Genomic DNA, 11,883 nt, shown 5'->3' with positions numbered 1-11,883 from the left:
AGATTAGTTTTTCCATTAAAGATACCACAAGCAATGACTTTACAAGTTGTACGGTATTGCTGTTGATTACACTGTACAATACCCCCATATTGCACATTAAAGGGACAGTTTAAATTCATCTGTGAAAATGCAGTCACCCTGGTGTTGTTCTGAAGCAGCATGAGTAATTTAAAAAAAAAAAGCTTTAAAACAATCCCTTGTGACCAGTGACGTTTATTTATTTATTTATTTTTGAGTGAACTGACCCTTTAACGATGCATCTTTTTTCCACACATAGCCTCAGCTGGCATTTCACTCATGGGTCTTTTTCATATATAATTATTATTATCTCTTTAATATTTCTGGACAGGTGACTGCTGTGTGCAAAAACCACCGAACGTGTCTTTTAAGAAAGAGCGGGCTGCATGCAATGGAAGACATTATGGTAAATATTTGCTGGGTCACATTTACATATCTGTCCTTTATAAGTTTTGTGGGGTCAATAAATTGGTCTTTTGGTGTCTCCTCTTCAGCCTACAAGGTTAAACTGATAAGTGTAAGGAAGTGTCACTACGATCAGTACGAGATGAAGATTGTCCAGATTATACAAAATGGTAAGTCGTAGCAGACTACTTCCTTTTTACTGAAATGCATTAATTGTGCCTATTTGAATTTCTTTGCAAAACGATATAATTTTAATTAACTTTTTAAAGGAGGAGTTGAACTGGACAGTGAAAGAAAAGCAGGCCCTATGTCTGTCAATGTGATTGGAATCAAATCCACATATTAAAATGATTTCTGAAGGACTGTTCAAAATTACATTTGAAAATTTATTAAAACAGAAAACAGTTACAAATAGAAAATTGTAATTGTTAGTTTTATTATTAGGGGCCAAGCACTGAAGATGCTATAGCCCCTTTTGTATCCGTTAGTTCCCTTTCATGGGAACTGTCGACGCTGCGTCGATGCGCATTGGGAACGCCTCTGCGTGATTGCGTCGTGAAGCACTCGTGAATCTAACCAATAACACGACGAGACGTCAGAAGCGGGTGACGTCACGGACCAGGAAACTATAAAGCATACCCAGAACAAAGAACGCTAGCTTCTGTGTCTTCACAAGCGCTCAGTGTTATCTTGTTTTATTTGGTGTTGTTTGTCTTATCTATATATATAAGTCACAATCTCTTCATCTGAGGACAAGAGCATCTCACACCACACTATATATTCATATCTAAAAAAAGACGCGTATTATGGCGGATAAACAACAGTTCATCAAGTGTGTTCATCCCTGCCCTCGTTACATCACGGGTGGGGATACACACGAGATGTGTGTTGTATGTTTGGGAGTTGAGCATGCCCAGGGAGGGAGCTGTCTGCGTGCACTGTGAAAAGCTCACTCTCAGGACACTGAGATCACGCCGGGCACTCTTTGACAAAGAAAGGGAGGGTGCCGCGGCCAGTGTTCCCCGTGGATCGGGTCCCGCTTCTGCTGAGGCAGAACGCCGGCTCCATTCGTGGGGTTCACAAATGGATTTGACAGCCGGGTTAGAGACGGGCCCAGCCTTATCTCTGCCTTCACCTGTCAGACCCAGTGTCTCTCCTCTGGTAGCGGAAGCACGCACTGCAATTTCTTCCCCCGGAGAGAGGCACCGGCACTTCATCTATCCAGCTCTGAGGAGGTGGATGTGATGAGCTTTGAGGCTGGAGAGGAGGACTCGCCATCCTCATCTCCAGCCTACGAGGAGCTGTTAGAGGTGGTGACCAGGGCTGTAGATAAATTAAAAATTGATAAATTAAAAATTGATATTATAATAGATATTAAATTGATATTATTAAAATTGATAATAGCGGGGAAGCGACATTCGAGACCATCCAAGAGCTTAGAAAAGCGACCGATCTAGCTCTCCATGCCACCAAGGAGACGGCCAAGTCAGTAGGCCGTTCTATGGCAGCCCTGGTGGCCACGGAGAGGCACTTATGGCTCAACCTCTCTGATATTAAGGAGAAAGACAAGAACATCCTTATGGACGCGCCGCTGTCTCCTGCGGGCCTCTTCGGCGACTCAGTTATATCGGTCGTCGAGAGGTTCCAGGAGACAAGAAAGCAATCAGCGGCGTTCCAAAGGTTCCTTCCCCGCCATTCTCATCCTCCCCGAGACTGCTGAGCGGGAGCAATCTCGGCCGTCAACAAGCTCCTCGGCACACAGAGCGCAACAAAAAGTCAGTGTTGCCATCCGTGCTCCCCCGCAGAGAACTTGGGGTCCGGGGCGGTCAACACAGCCGAAGCCTTCGAGGGGTAGGGCGGATCTGCGGACCGTCATTATCGCCAAGAAGGCTTCGAAGAGGTCCTGATGCCAATGGCCCAGGACCTGTGAGGGCAGCCCCCTCGGGAGGGGGTCAGGGATTAAAATATTCGGTACCCGCTGCGTTCTGCTAACCCTGCCACCCAGTGTGCTTCAGGGCTCAGCGGTCTCCACCGACCCTCCGAGGAGGGCCGGTCATCACTTGATTCGGCTGTTCCCTGCCGGTTTACCACTTCAGGGCGCCAAGTCAAGGTGCTCGAAAAACACCAGAGGCCAGTCTCGAGAGACTGGCTCCCTTAGTAAATTTTCTGGCAGAATGGAAACTTCTCTCAAATATCTCGAAATGGGTGCTGCTCACAATAGAAAAGAGTTACAAAATTCAGTTTGGGTCTCGCCCACCCCAGTTCAACGGGGTCCTTCCCACAGTGGTGGCCCCTGAGCAGTCTCTGGTAATGGAACAGGAGGTTATGATGCTCTTGCAAAAAGGAGCTATAGAAAGGGTTTCTCCTCCCAGCAAGCTGTCGGGGTTTTACAGCCGTTACTTCATTGTTCCAAAGAAGGATGGAGGGTTGCGTCCCATCATAGATTTACGCATGTTAAATCGATCTGTGCAAAAGCTCAAGTTCAAGATGCTCACACTCAAACAGATTATCCCACAGATCAGGTCCGAGGACTGGTTTGTGGCGATAGACCTGAAAGACGTTTACTTTCATGTATCCATCCATCCTCAACACAGGAAGTTCCTCAGGTTTGCTTTCGGGGGCGAAGCTTACCAATACAGGGTTCTTCCCTTCGGCCTAGCACTATCACCTCGCACGTTTACGAAGTGCGTGGATGCAGTTCTGGCTCCATTAAGACTCCAGGGCATCCCCGTACTGAACTATTTTGACGATTTTGACGGTTGATTATAGCTCAAACCGAACATCTGGCAGCTCAACATCGAAATGTTGTTCTGTCCCATATGAAGAGGCTAGGGCTGAGGCTCAATGCCAAGAAAAGTGTGCTTGTTCTGGTTCAAATTACCAACTACTTAGGGGTAGTTTGGGACTCCACCACGATGCGGGCACAGCTGTCTCCTGCCCGTGTGAGTTCCATTCTCAGTGCCATGAATGGGGTGAAACTAGGCCAGTCACTCACTGTGAAACAGTTTCAGAGACTGTTGGGTCTCATGGCAGCTGCGTCCAACGTGATACCTTTTGGCCTGCTGTACATGAGACCCTTACAGTGGTGGCTCAGGACCAAGGGGTTTTCTCCGGGGGGAAATCCTTTTCGCATGATCAAGGTCACGCGGAGATGCTTTTGTGCATTGGTCATGTGGAAAAAGCCTTGGTTCCTGTCCCAAGGTCCTCTGTTGGGGGCTCCTTGTCGTCGCGTAATGCTAACGACGGATGCCTCCCTCACGGGCTGGGGGGCGATCATGAGTGGTCGCTCAACTCAGGGTCTCTGGGAGGACCATCAACTTTCCTGGCACATAAATCGGCTGGAAATGATGCTGGTATTCCAAGCATTAAAATACTTTCTCCCAGACCTGAGAGGCCACCATGTGTTGGTCAGTACGGACAACATGTCGGCGGTCGCATATATCAACCATCAGGGGGGTCTGAGGTCTCACCAATTGTGCAAACTAGCCCGTCGGATCCTCCTGTGGGCCTGTGGGAAGCTCCTCTCGCTGAGAGCAGCCTACATCCCAGGGCATCAAAATGTGGGAGCAGACGCCCTGTCGAGGCAGGGGCTGAGGCCCGGGGAATGGAGACTCTACCCCGAGGTGGTGGAGCTCATTTGGAACTTCAGTCGAGCGGAAGTCGACCTGTTTGCTTCAGAAGAATCAACCCAGTGTCCACTGTGGTTCTCTCTGTCACATCCAGCACCATTGGGCCTGGATGCCATGGTACAGACGTGGCCGAGGCTGTGTCTGTACGCATTTCCCCCGTTCGCTCTGCTCCCGGGAGTTCTGGAGAGGGTGCGCCGGGATGGGGTCCGTCTAATATTGGTAGCCCCGTTCTGGCCAACCCGAATTTGGTTTTCAGACCTAGTGTCTCTCTTGGACGACTCTCAGATGGAGATTTCTCTCAGGCAGGACCTTCTGTCTCAAGCGGGTGGCATGATACTTCATCCTTGCCCGGAACTATGGAGACTGTGGGCCTGGCCTCTGAGGGGACCAGGCTCATAGATTCTGGTCTCCCAACTGAGGTTGTGGAGACCATACTCCACTCCAGAGCTCCCTCCACGAGGAAGCTTTATGCCTATAAATGGAAACTATTCTCTACTTGGTGTAGACAACATCATGTGGACCCTGTCCATTCTTCTATTAGCTTAGTGCTACAATTTCTCCAAGACAAGTTCACGGATGGCCTATCCCCTTTGACTCTGAAGGTTTATGTTGCGGCCATATCGGCCTATCATGCTCCTCTGGGGGATTCCTCTGTGGGTCGAGACCCCCTTGTTATACGCTTCCTTCTTGGTACTTTGAGGCTGAGGCCTACTGTTCATACAAGAACCCCGGCCTGGGACTTGGCCGTGGTACTGGAAGGGCTAGCTGAGGCTCCCTTTGAACCACTAGAAGAGGTTTCTGAGAAGTTCCTCACTCTAAAAACAGTATTTCTACTGGCTATCTCGTCTCTCAAGAGAATAGGAGATCTTCAAGCACTGTCAGTTGCTCCTTCGTGCTTAGATTTTGGTATGGTAAAGGCTTTTCTTCACACTAGACCTGGCTATGTACCAAAGGTCCCCACCAATGTCCCAGGGCTCATTGTACTTCAGGCCTTCTGTCCTCCTCCTTTTGCAAACTCGGATCAGGAGAAACTTAATCTGCTTTGCCCAGTGAGGGCTTTAGACACTTGCGTCCACAGAGCTGCGCTGTGGCGTAAAACAGACCAGCTGTTTGTATGTTATGGGTCTCCTAAGAAAGGAGGCCTGGCGTCTAAGCAGAGGATGAGCAAGTGGGTGGTTGAGGCCATCTCACTTGCTTATGAAGCGGCCAGACAGCCATCTCCCTTAGCTGTCCGCGCCCATTCTACTAGGGGTATGGCGGCCTCTAAGGCTCTAATGTCAGGAGTTTCCATCCACGACAAATGTGATGCGGCTGGGTGGTCCTCCCAGCATAAGTTTATTAGGTTTTATAACCTTGATGTCGGCTCCACTCCGGGGTCAGCTGTGCTGTCTCAAAGATAACAGACAGGTACTTGGCACTACAGTGTAGTTGGGACAGCGTTCCCAATGTGTATCGACGCAGCGTCGACAGTTCCCATGAAAGGGAACGTCTCGGGTTACGTATGTAACCCTGGTTCCCTGAATAGGGAACGAGACGCTGTGTCGCTTTGCCGTACCCCCGGCGTACCTGTAAGCGTCTTGCTTCAGCAATAATCCAGAAGCTAGCGTTCTTTGTTCTGGGTATGCTTTATAGTTTCCTGGTCCGTGACGTCACCCGCTTCTGACGTCTCGTCATGTTATTGGTTAGATTCACGAGTGCTTCACGACGCAATCACGCAGAGGCGTTCCCAATGCGTATCGACGCAGCGTCTCATTCCCTATTCAGGGAACCAGGGTTACATACGTAACCCGAGACATTTTCTTATTATCATGCCAAATTTGGGAACAGCGCCAACTACAGGTCAGGGTTTTTTTGTTTTTGTTTTTAGCTATTTTTGCTAATAACTTTTGAACAGTTTGTCAGAAAATCTTGGTGTCTATGGATTCTTTGTGTCATGCCGAATTCGAGGATAACCAATTTTATCCAGGATCGGATGAACCATCAAAGCAAAGAATTTTGACATAAACTGCAATATCTTTAAAATTATTTGACATATCTGCACAAAATATGGTAGATATCATCATCAGCATGTCCTGAAGGTACCTGAGAAGTTTGAACACAGTATCACCTAGTGTTCCTGAGTTATAAAACATTGTCCAAAAAGTTTTCTCTGTGTCATTACATTTACGTTTCTTAGTTTATGCCAATTCCGATGATATCTCATTTGTCATTTTCCATAATTTTGTTTGTCCGCCATATTCAAATAAATGAAAAACAGTCCAGAATCAGTTCAGATGATCTATGGACTGAGCCAGACAGAAATGACTGAAGGAATTTTTTATATTTGATATTTATTCCCGAGAAATACGTTTCTGAACTCGGCTGTCACTGCGTTTGTTGCCCTATGCTAAATAGCTTAGCATGCCAATCAAATAGCATGCTAATCAAAGGCCATTCTTTTTAATCAGGTTAAACATAATTTACATTAGTGGCCAAGTTATCTTAGCTTGCTAATTGGTTAATATGCTAACTAATGGTTTGGCGTGCTCATTATTGCCTTGAAAGCTCTACTCAGTGGCCTAGCGAATCAGCATCAACTTGCTAAGCCACAAGCCTTGAACCTTTCAGGTCGTGGGTTTGAATCCTGTGTAGCCAGACCGCAAGAGGTACTGCGGCCAGAAATGGTGCAAGATGTTGCATCTGTTCCAGATATTGCTTCTTTCTGAGAATGAGCTAATCTGAACTTATTAATTATAATATGCAGTGCAAGAATATACAAAAATCTTAATAGTATTTTGTGGTTTGAGATTCACATTGTAGAGTCCTTGACTGTTCAGTGTGATGAGCTTTAATGTGCTTGCTGTGATTGTTAGGCTTGCTGTACGTGCTGAATTTATTGTGTTTGCTGTGCTTGGTGAGCATAAGAGACTTCTTTCGCAATAAAACATAACAAAATTATTAATTATTAATTTTTATTAAGTATTAATTATTCCAAACATTTGACCGGTGGTATATTTCTCAAAATTGGAAAAATATCATCCGGGCCAATATATCGGTTTACTAGCACTAGAGTGATCTCTGGAAACTGACAGGAAAATACCTGTACTGGTTAAAAAAAAAAAACTCAATATACTGTAAATAAATAACCTGTTGTAACAATTTAATGTCTGATAGCTGATAGCATCTCTTATTTACAAACATTTTGAGCAAAAATGGCAGTACTTAAAGGTTTAGTTCACCCAAAAATGAAATTTTTGTCATTAAGTATTCACCGTCATGTCGTTCCACACCCGTAAGACCTTCGTTTGTCTTCAGAACACGAATTAAGACATCTTTGATGAAATCCAAGAGTTTTTTTTTTATTTTTTTTATCCTCAATAGAACACAATGAAATTACCACATTCGAGGTCCAGAAAAGTAGTAAAGACATGGTTAAAAAAGTCAACATAACTGCAGTGGTTCAACCTAATGTTATAAAGTGCCTCCCCTGTCATTCTCAGTTGACGCAATGAACGCAGTTCAGTGCTTCTGTGTTTACGTCCGAACGCCAGCTCGGTATGGGTCGAGGCCTGTTCACGTGAGCAGCGCAACATAATGTGTGTGATGTTGACGCAGGAGCCGGCCAATAATGAGCCGGGGTTCTGATGTAGAATCTGGGGCCTGTACCATGAAGGTGGATTAGCTGGCTAGCCAGGTAAGTTTCAGATTAGTTTGCTCCAATCCTGGGTTTTAGGTACCATGAAAGTGACTTGGCTTTTAGTGGTGTTCATCACCATAGTAATTTACGCTCCAAGGCTAACCTGCTCCGGGGCAGGTTATGTTCTGGGTCAGAGATCTCAAACTGAAATTGGGCCAGTCGGATGTGAGCAAAGTGACACTGACACATCCAACGCAATGAAGTCACTCCTCCAGTTTCTCTTCCTCCAAATTAAAGGTCACTATATAGTAAAAAAAAAATATTTAACAATTAAATTGTCTCTCTTTAATAATAAAGATTAAAGCTGTTTGTCACTGATGTCACGCATTCATGTGCACATGCTCCACAGAGTCAGGATCAAAGCCTGAGTTGACAGAGAAAGTTGATGATAAGCATCATGGTACCAACAAAGCCAGATTGGAGTGGTTTGGTTTTATCAACCTGAAACTAATCCTATAACCCTGAGTTTGTTCAACTACCATCATGGTACAGGCCCCTGGAAGCGCTGGACGTAAACAGCGTAAGAGAATGACACAGAAGAGAAGAATTTGTTGAATAAAGTCATTATTTTTGTTTTGTTTTTGTACACAAAAAGTATTCTCGTCGCTTCATAACATTAAGGTTGAACCACTGTAGTCACATGACTATTTTAACCATGTCTTTACTACTTCTCTGGACTTTGAATGTTTCATTGCTTTCTCTATGCCCTAATGTGACTGTGCCCATTTGTCCATGCAGGGTCAGAAGCTGATTTGAAAAAAAATGACAGGAGGGTGTTCCTCTCTCATGCCAGCTGTAGGGCAGGGCTTGCTTTGAAAGAGGGTCAGGAATATCTGATCATTGGGCCGATCACTGATGTTTTGCACACAGAAAGCACATCCAACAGGTGAGTACCACTGAATATTGAAAAAGAAAGGGTTTTCTTTTCTTTTTACTTTGCACAGCTCACTCACATTTTCTCTCTCAGGTACATGTATGTGCTGCATAAGCACACGTGGGTTGAGCGCTGGCCGTCTGAGGCTGAATGTATGCGTGGATCCGCTCCGAAGTTTAAATGTGCTGAGCTGAAGAGTTTCGCAGCAGAAGTGACAAACAGAGGCTGTCAGATTTGAGAGACGTCTCACAAATGTTATTCTGTAAACACTAATGACAGAAGCACAGCTGTGCACAATTTTGTCATTCTGTCTTGTTCAATACATCACAGCTTCAAAACAAGCACAAGATCATCTGCATGCAGTCATTTAATGTTTGTACCATAATCTTAGCAAAAACAAACCTCCGTATACTTTGAGGTCATATTACACTGTATATCATTTGATAAAAGTGTTACAATACTGCTGTTATGTTGTATATTTTTAAATGAACCTTTTAAAATTATAAATTTGATTAGATGGTTTCAAAGAATGTGTTTATGTGCACAGCAATACACTGATATCTATCAAAAATCAATTCAGTCTTGAATCTGACAACAGAAAATTTGAAATGATCGTGTTTTTCTTCCATTTCGACATCAAAATGTAAACAGACACAAAACAAATGTGCACAGTGAATGTGTTTGTCCATTTTTAGCTTTGTCAATATACTGATAAATACTAATGTGAAGTAATACAGTATGTCATTTTCAAGCTAAAAATCAACAAAGGTGTTTTTTTGTTTGTTTTTTTTTTCTCTCGTATTTGAATGTGCAGCAACTACAGTTGCTGCACGGGCAAATATGTTGTATGCACCCCTTCAATGTCAAATTTAAATAGGAGAAGAACATTTGGCATCTAACTCAAAATAACTGCTTTGAACAGATCAATCTCTATTCATAAACAAATTTATTGTCTATAAAAGTCGAAGAACATTCGATGCGAACACCAAAATGCTGCATCATGCTTATAACCTCTTGAATATGAAAACACAACAAATCCATTTGTCTAAAAGTGGTGGAACATAGTGCAGAACAAAGTGATTATTGCTACTTCAAAAATATATTATATAAACTACCTAATATAAGCATATTTTCAAAATATATTTAAGTGAAATGCTGTTAGCACAAACAATAAAATGATGTTTTATTAAAGTTCAGAAGGAGCATGTTCAGATAATTAACCTGATTATTCAGTTAATCAACTCAATTAGCATCAGGAGGTATATATAACAGACTTGCCTCCGTTCTATGACAGTTTTCTTGCATTTGGTCCCTGTCTAATTGTTACATAACTACCTGTGTAGGGTTGGGGAACAATGAATCAATCAATGAATCAATCAATCAATCAATCAATTCAATCATGGAGAGAGAACCAGAGCAATCCAACCTCCCATTCCAGAGTCAACACAGACACCAACTCAAATTAATCTCTATTAATTTGAAAATTTCAAAAATGCCATAAGGATAACAGAAATAACAATATCAAAGGAAGAATTAACAAACAGAGGGAATAAAGACTTAAGAGGACAGATAGGCCAAAATAACAAACAAAACTTAACTAACCCAAGAACCTTTATAAATTACCTAAAAAAAGATAATCCAAAAATAAAGTACATAAAACTTCCCTCTCTCCCTGTCTGCCCATAACCAGGAGTAAAGAGAAGTACAAACAAAAAGGACACCCTCCCTACATTCCCTTAAATCAAAAGAAAGTAATTAGTTAAAGTAGTTACTTCTCACAAGTAACTGAGTTAGTAACTGTTACTACATTATAAAAGTAACTAATTACCAGGGAAAGTAACTATTGCGTTACTTTTTAATTTTCTTTTTTCAAATATGTCAAATAACTTGTATGCCCCAATATTAAATATGTTAAATGAATGAAATGGACACTAAATAGAATAAAATATTATTATGAAACATTGTACACTAACTAATCTACACTATTTTAATGTTGCTGTGGGACAATGTGAGAGACACCTATCAAATTCAATATATTGTTGTAAATATTATCATTACTATAGTGGAACAATAAAACACAATAGATGGTTTAGAACTTTTAATATTTATTGCACAGACCACAACTGGCCAACAAATAAGTCTAAAAATAATAAATTCTGCTTGATCCGACTCGACTCATGATCCGCTCTTGCTCAAAAAGTATTTAGTTTCATATTTATGTTTAAATAAGCCTATTATAATGCTATTAATTTCATCTATTTGACAATGAAAAGTAAACAGCATGAGTAAGATAAGAGGATACATCATAAGATGCGCAATATATCGGGAGACATGGAGTGGGTCAGATGTGATTTTGACCACTTCATTAAGTTTTGTAGAAAGCCTTTCTTTAAAGTGAATTTCGTTTTGTATAAATTGTATCTTAATTTTAATCAATGTTTCATCAACCAATTGTCTGGATTTAATAAATAAGAAGCAAATATAGCAGACAATATAATCATGATATGGAGGCGCTGGCGCGATCACTTGCGCGTGAACTGGAGCGCATCTTAAGGCCGGAACACACCAAGCCGACGTAGACGAACTAGTGGCAACAAAAGCAGACTGCGGGGTTGGCTCACGTCGGCAGCGTCTGTGTCCAAAGTTGCCCTGACACACCAAACCGACGCTTGACACCCGACGGCCAAGTAGCACGTCCGTTCTGCGCCTGCGCAAGATGAAATGCATTTCCGTACCAGTAGGTGGCAGTAGCTGAACGGCCAATCAGAATGATCAGAGGGCCCGACGGACCGACAAGCTCCGACGACGATTCAACATTTCGAATCGGCCAAAAAAAAGCAGACGAGGACCAACTTCAGCCGACGGTGCGGAACACGCTGAGAAAACTTAGTCGGCCGACGAACAAAAACTGCCCGACGGCCAACTGTCGGCTTGGTGCGTGCCGGCCTTTATAGGATAAATGAACCGAAACTCAGCGTATAGGCTGCTTACCTCACAGACATGAGAAATATATCTATAGAAAGCTTGAAATGTCTACTTTTATGTAGTCGAATTGGTGTGGTTCTAAAAGCAAATGCAAAATCAGCAAACATTTTTTGTTGTATGCAGGGGCAGTATTTTATAATTAATTTATAATTGTTTTATGTATTTACAAATAGGGTTAGGGTCTCAATAATTTGATAAGCATTAAGGAATCTTGCAGCTATTCTATTTTTATATATTAAATAATATTATCAATTCACTGCTCTGTAACAAATTAGAATGAAAGAAAAAATTGTAAA

General features: G+C 42.8%; 1 protein-coding gene and 1 long non-coding RNA gene across 1 annotated transcript; one reads left to right on the top strand and one right to left on the bottom strand.

Moving 5' to 3' along the window:
- Positions 1–11,883, bottom strand: part of LOC127508111 (zinc finger protein 234-like) — a 404,421-nt gene that overhangs the window by 152,326 nt on the left and 240,212 nt on the right.
- On the top strand, positions 348–9,189 carry LOC127508251 (uncharacterized). The gene is made up of 4 exons (XR_007928748.1): positions 348–424; positions 513–593; positions 8,467–8,614; positions 8,696–9,189. It is a non-coding gene; the product is annotated as an uncharacterized LOC127508251 (long non-coding RNA).

The sequence above is a fragment of the Ctenopharyngodon idella genome, chromosome 3 (assembly GCF_019924925.1).
Source record: "Ctenopharyngodon idella isolate HZGC_01 chromosome 3, HZGC01, whole genome shotgun sequence".
In the NCBI taxonomy this organism is placed as follows: Eukaryota; Metazoa; Chordata; class Actinopteri; order Cypriniformes; family Xenocyprididae; genus Ctenopharyngodon; species Ctenopharyngodon idella.
Note: the sequence above shows the minus strand (reverse complement) of the source record. Positions and strands in the feature narration are given on the sequence as shown.